The sequence below is a fragment of the Gastrolobium bilobum genome, unplaced genomic scaffold (genome assembly GCF_033153095.1).
Source record: "Gastrolobium bilobum isolate Gb01-03AN ecotype WA unplaced genomic scaffold, APGP_CSIRO_Gbil_v1 utg16542, whole genome shotgun sequence".
NCBI lineage: Eukaryota > Viridiplantae > Streptophyta > Magnoliopsida > Fabales > Fabaceae > Gastrolobium > Gastrolobium bilobum.
Window position 1 is genome coordinate 36,393 of NW_026899089.1, and position 6,573 is coordinate 42,965.

At 32.8% G+C, this 6,573-nt stretch overlaps 1 pseudogene; it reads left to right on the top strand.

The window, feature by feature from the left end:
• The first annotated feature begins 3,878 nt into the window (after window positions 1-3,878).
• LOC133287111 (vignain-like) lies at window positions 3,879-5,612 on the top strand (annotated as a pseudogene).
• Window positions 5,613-6,573: the final 961 nt, after the last annotated feature.

Genomic DNA, 6,573 nt, shown 5'->3' on the forward strand with positions numbered 1-6,573 from the left:
AAATTCTGTTGATAATTACAACAGAATAATATTCCGTTTAAAATTTCACCGGAAATTTTTCGTTGAAAATTGCAACGGCATAGTTTTCCGTTGACAATTGCAACGAAATTTTGGTCCGTTGAAACTTTCAACGGAATTTTGGTCTTTTTCCGTCGAAAATTTCAACAGAGTTTTTTTCCGTTGATAATTTTCAAGTCATCACAACCATTATCAAAAACCCTAAATTTTTTTTAGGCAAGTATGCTGTCATTTATAATTGTTTATGGTGTTGTGCATATATATTGAAACATTTACATGAGAATGCAAGTAGTGACTATCCATGTCTGGAAGTGTTGAAGAAGTGGGTGAAGTTATAAATATACTAAAATGATGCTCGGATGTACTCACATGATAAAGGATGTGAAACTACGTAAACATTTTGCTAACAAATCTCTGTAATCTTTATTATACTCAGATCAATATCATATATGTTGATAATTGCATATCACTCATGTTGTGTTTGTTTTCGTTGATTGCATTTTTTATATTGTTTAAGTTTACTATTGATGGCTTCCAACAGGTCTGCGCTTAGGAGGTTTTGTCCCTCATCTTGCAATGGCGTGTGTACCATTTATACGATTAATTCTTTCAAGGCATATTTCAATAAAGATTAAAGAGATTTGTTAGCAACATATTTACGTATTTTCATATCCATTATCATTTGAGTACATCTTAGTATCATTTTTGTATACTTCACTCACTACTTCAACACTTGTAGTTGTGGATAGTCATGACTACTTGCATTCTCATGTGAATGTTTCAATATGTATGCACAATACCATAAACAATTATGAATGATAGCATTCTTGCACAAAAGAAATTTATGGCTTTTCATAATGCTTGTGATTACTTGAAGAGCAAAATGAAGGAGTAAAATTCAGTCAAAATTACTTTATGAAAAAAAAAGTCCATTGAAATTTTCAACGGAAAATAATTCCGTTGAAATTTTTGACGGAAAAAGTCCAAAATTCCGTTGGAATTTTCCACGAAAAATTATTCCGTTACAATTTTCGACGGAAAAAGTCCAAAAATTCCGTTGGAATTTTCAACAGAAAATTATTCCGTTGCAATTTTAAACGGAAATAATTCCGTTGAAATTTTCGACGGAAAAGGTTCAAAATTCCGTTAAAATTTTCAACGGAAAATTATTTCGGTGCAATTTTTGACGGAAAAAGTCCAAAATTTCGCTGGAATTTTCAACGAAAAATTATTCCGTTGCAATTTTCAACGGAAATAATTCCGTTGTAATTTTTTACGGAAAAAATTCCGTTGCAATATTCGATGAAAAAAACCAAAAGCCTTTGAAATTTTCAACACTAATAAGTTATTGTCTGTCACGAGTCATTTAGGAATACACTTTACAAAACTGTCATAAATTCGTAATTTTTTTATTTAAAAAACAATAAATTAATTTTTTTCCACTTAATCATCAAAAGAAGTTCGGAGCTTTCTTATTCAAATTTAATCTAAAAAACCATAGTAAATAGTAACGTATAAAGGGAATTCTATACATTAGAAATATATTTTGCATAAAAATATTTTATTACCTAATTGCAATTATCTCTATACACTTTCTAACTTTATATATTTTATTATCTAATTGCAATTTAATTTATATATTTTTAATTAATGATAATATAAATAAACAAAAGAAAATCACTTTTGGGCTTAGGCCCATTTCCTTGACGGGTTCGGGTGACCCGAACTTTCCTCTTCTAAACTCCCAATTACTCTAAAACCCTAGACTCACCAGTAGAAGAAGAAGCCGTTATTATTCTTCTTCTTATTATCATTATGAGCATTGACAACCTCGTATGCACGGACACGTGTCCGACACGTGGTCAACATTTGGGGACACGCGGTCAACTCTCCGACACGTTCCGACACGCGGTCAATATTTGGGGACACGCAGTCAACATTTGGGGACACGAAAAATTATTTATATTTATATTTATGTTCTGAAATTTAAATATTTGATTGGTTATATGACTTATTATGGACTCTTATATGTATTAAATATAAAAACGTGTCCCAACGTGTCGAAATATCACATTTTTTAGAATTAACGTGTCGGTGTGTCGTGTCGTGTGTCCGTGTCCGTGCATTATAGTTGACAACATAGAATATGCACAATGTAGAGCAACAAATTATTAACTACAAAGTACATATGGCACATCATAAAGTGTAGATAATGAGCAATATAAAAAATGGTTACCATATTAATTTATAATTAAGAAGTCTAGATAACCTTGCAAAAACACTTTACACTCCTATCCTGACTTTTTTCATAAATATCCTAGATTTTTCACAGCTTTCTATTGTCCAACTCTTAAATAGTTACTATTAGCCTTTATTTCATAAGTTATAGACAGTAGTTTGTAATTTCATTAGCAAAAACTTAAAAATGTATTTGAAGCTCTTTTCATGGAATAATTCAAGTTTTTTTTTAAAGTCCATATTTATACGAGTATCTTTTCAGTTGATTATGTATTGTAATTAAATTATCCTAATAATACTTTATCAAGAAAACGGTATTGGTGATGTAAAATAAAGGGGACCAGTTTTTTATTATAACTTTGTATTAATACTTCACATAACTAGAGGGGAAGTGTCTCACAATTCAGAAGTAGAATTGACTGCAATTTTATACATTTTTTTTTTTGAAATTATTTTATACATTTTCTTTGCGCATAGTACAACACTTCTTTCACAAACGATCACGTGGCTATGGTAAAAGCAGTTATCAATATCATAGCGTTGCATGTACTCCACTTTCTCTTCTACCATCATTCTCGTTAAGGTAATAGCGTGTTCCGCATGCAATCGAAACATAATCTTTCAAGAACATAATAGCAATTTGACACAAAGCTTTAGATTAGGAACCTATTTTGCCAATTTTTTTCCCAATAAGAAAATTCTCACAAGTTTCCATCTATTATCTGTAATTTTAGAGATATACAACAAAATGAATCTCCCTTAGTGTTGAGATGGAGGTCATTTATTGTGGGCCTGGACTTCATAGTCCTTGACTAAAAGTGAAAAGAAAAAAAAAGAGTGAGATAGAATTTAAATAAAGAGAGGAATTTAAATATAATTTTTTTGCCCTTTTTTGGAAAAGATGCACCCAAAGCACTGTGGATCGGGTCTATATTAAAAAAATCCATTGAGATTATGCATGATACAGTGATACATGCAGCATAGCCATAGCTAGTCACCTACCACTGCTATTTATTTCCACATCCTCTATATTTAGTTAGTTAATTATTTTATTCATGTACGTTCCAACTGTTGAACTGTTTTAGTTCCATAGCCGCTAGCTTTCTGTTATTGTAGTTTTATTTTTCCCTCCTCATGTACATATTGTATTTTCCCTTTTATGTAAGTATCAGATAAAGTGAAGGGTTCATTCCTACGAGAAACACTTTAGAGCCAATAATAAAAACTGTTACACTCCAAGTTATGAAAGAACTAGTCTCGTCCTATGGATAGGACACTCTGAGTTTATTCAAAAAAAAAAATATATATATCAGATTTTCTCTCTGAATAACACAGTTAACCATTTTTCAAGTTTACATGTGGATTGTGATAATGAAATACTTGCTTCCATAATTGAGCAAAATCAACATATCCTTTCATCTCTTTCTCCACAATTCTCGAGTGCAATAGCCTTGTCATGTTCTTCATCATTATGGATTGTTGATGCCCACAAGTAATTGTAACTTCTTCCTTTATTTTCATAATTTCTCCCTAGCTAGTTGGTTTTTATTTCTCTATATAAAGCATTCCCAGGTTCTCTGCTTTCCCCATCTTCAATTGAATTGATATCCAATAAAGCATATATGGAAATTAAGAAGCTCTTCTTGGTTGCTTTGTCCTTTGCTTTTGTTCTCGGAGTGGCCCAGAGCTTTGATTTCAACGACAAAGATTTGGCATCCGAGGAAGGCTTGTGGGATTTGTACGAGAGATGGAGGAGCCACCACACGGTTTCTCGAAGCCTAGATGAGAAGCACAATCGCTTCAAGGTGTTCAAAGACAATGTGATGCATGTCCACAATACCAATAAACTGGACAAGCCTTACAAGCTGAAGTTGAACAAGTTCGCTGACATGACCATTAATCACGAATTCAAGAGTATCTATGCTGGCTTAAAAGTTGATCATCTCCGCGGCACACCACGTGGAAATATGACATTCATGTATGAGAACATTGACAATGTTCCCTCTTCGGTGGATTGGAGGAGATCAAGGCCCATGCGGTAAACAAAATAGCCACTATTACTACTCACTTTCAATTAAGTCATGTCTTATTATCATTTTAATTGGATCAATTTGAAATCAATTGTTAAAAAATAAAAAATATTAGTTATCGTTGATTTTAAATTAATCCAACGGTAATCAAGTATGGCTAAAATAATAGTAAGTATAATTTTCTCCTTAATTCATTAATTATCTTTTAACGATCGTTGTAATGAAAGTCTTCCTGTTTTTTTTAATGTCTCGTATAGGTAATTGCTGGGCGTTTTCAACTGTTGCAGCTGTTGAAGGTAATAACCAAATCAAGACACGTAAGCTAGTTTCCTTATCTGAGCAAGAACTTGTCGATTGTGACAATAAAGTGAACAAAGGATGCAATGGTGGTTATATGGAAAATGCGTTCGAGTTCATCAAGCAAAAGGGTATAACAACAGAAAGTAATTACCCTTATAAAGCAAAAGATGGAAGGTGGGATGTATCAAAGGTGCACCCTCATCTATTATTGTGCTCAACATTAGATAAATTTAATTGAACGAGGAATTTCTTAATATGAAAAAAACCATTCATGTTGTTATAGGAGAATGAGCCAGCAGTGTCAATTGATGGCTATGAGGTTGTTCCCGCCAATAATGAGACGGCATTGCTCCATGTTGTTGCCAACCAACCTGTATATGTAGCCATTAATGCCAGGGGACTTGACTTCCAATTCTACTCAGAGGTAAATTTGTAATTCCAATCCACTTCTTCACTTGAAATTTTGTTTTGAATAGCTTTTAAAATCACAATATAATAACAATGTTATGAATGAGAGACCCCAGAAAATGAAATAAAGACGAACTGCACTGAAAGTCTGAAACACGGGACTAATGGAAGTTCGTTAAGTTGGAAGTTCATGGTGTAACCGTAGTTCGGTTTAAGTGTATAACTGGTGTAAAACTATAAGTGTGATTGTTTTATTAGTTAACAGATAGATCAACTAATTAAACATGGTTCTAGTTTTCTAAACACAATGGCGTGTGGGGTATCTTAAATTTGGTTTATAAATAATTTCAGGGAGTATTTACGGGACACTGTGGCATTGACCTGGATCATGGAGTAGCAATTGTGGGCTATGGAGCAACTCAAGATAGAACCAAATATTGGATAGCGAAGAACTCATGGGGGTTAGATTGGGGAGAACGTGGTTACATTAGAATGCAAAGGGGCATATCTGACAAGGAAGGTCTATGTGGCATAGCAATGGATGCTTCCTATCCAATCAAAAAGTCCTCTAGTGACCCAACAACACGTTCATCATCTTTTCCTAAAGACGAGCTTTAAATGGTTGTTTTTGTTTTCTTGTGTGTAAGGGATTTCCTCGTAGCCATAGGAACTAATAATATTTGTATCTCATACTCGATGCCTAAGTATCCATCGAGATTGTTAGGTTTGTGTCACAGAAATAAATCTTTCTAATATTTGATTGCTTGCATTACTCCTCTAAATTATATTATTACACTCCCTTTTCCCCATATATTAATCTGTTATGATCTAGTTTATTTTAATACAAACAAACATATAAGCAGTGGTGAATAATTATGAACAGACTCATCAAAGCGTTTTTTCACTCTATGTTACTCTCACTCTTATCAGCAGCTAATTTTAAATATTTTATTGTTGATTTAAATTTTTTAGAAAATGAAATGAAATTTCAAACACCTTTATAATAGGTCATGGAACTTCGAACAAATCTTTGGTGCATCACATGTACTCAATTGGCCACTATTGTAAAACTCGGCCCGACTCGGTCGGGTCGACCCGGAACCCGGCGAATCAGTCATCAGACCGGTTCGGGTCAAGCATTGGACCAGTCATGCATCGACTCGATTTTAAAATCTGGACAAAATCGGTGACCCGTGACCCACTCGGGTCATGTATTTAAAAAAAAAACCAAAAAATCAAAACTATTCCATCTTATAAAAAAATTGTAGAACTCATTTTAAAAACTTTTTGTAATTTTATTTGCTATTATATTCTTCTACAATGACCTCAAATTTTAGTTTTCAATACTGCAGTAATTTGGGGAATAATAAATTAAGAGAATGTGACATATGTCATTTTAATGTAGTTGAATTTAAAAAATATGAGTTCAATGTCATTAAGAGGTATGCTTATGCGGATTCTGAGTTGCAATTTAAATTGACATAGTAATAGCGTGCATTTTTATTTATTTATGCTTCATGTTTTTGAGCTTATTTAGTGAACTTTGTTTAATTCATTTTATATATGAAGAATATAATTG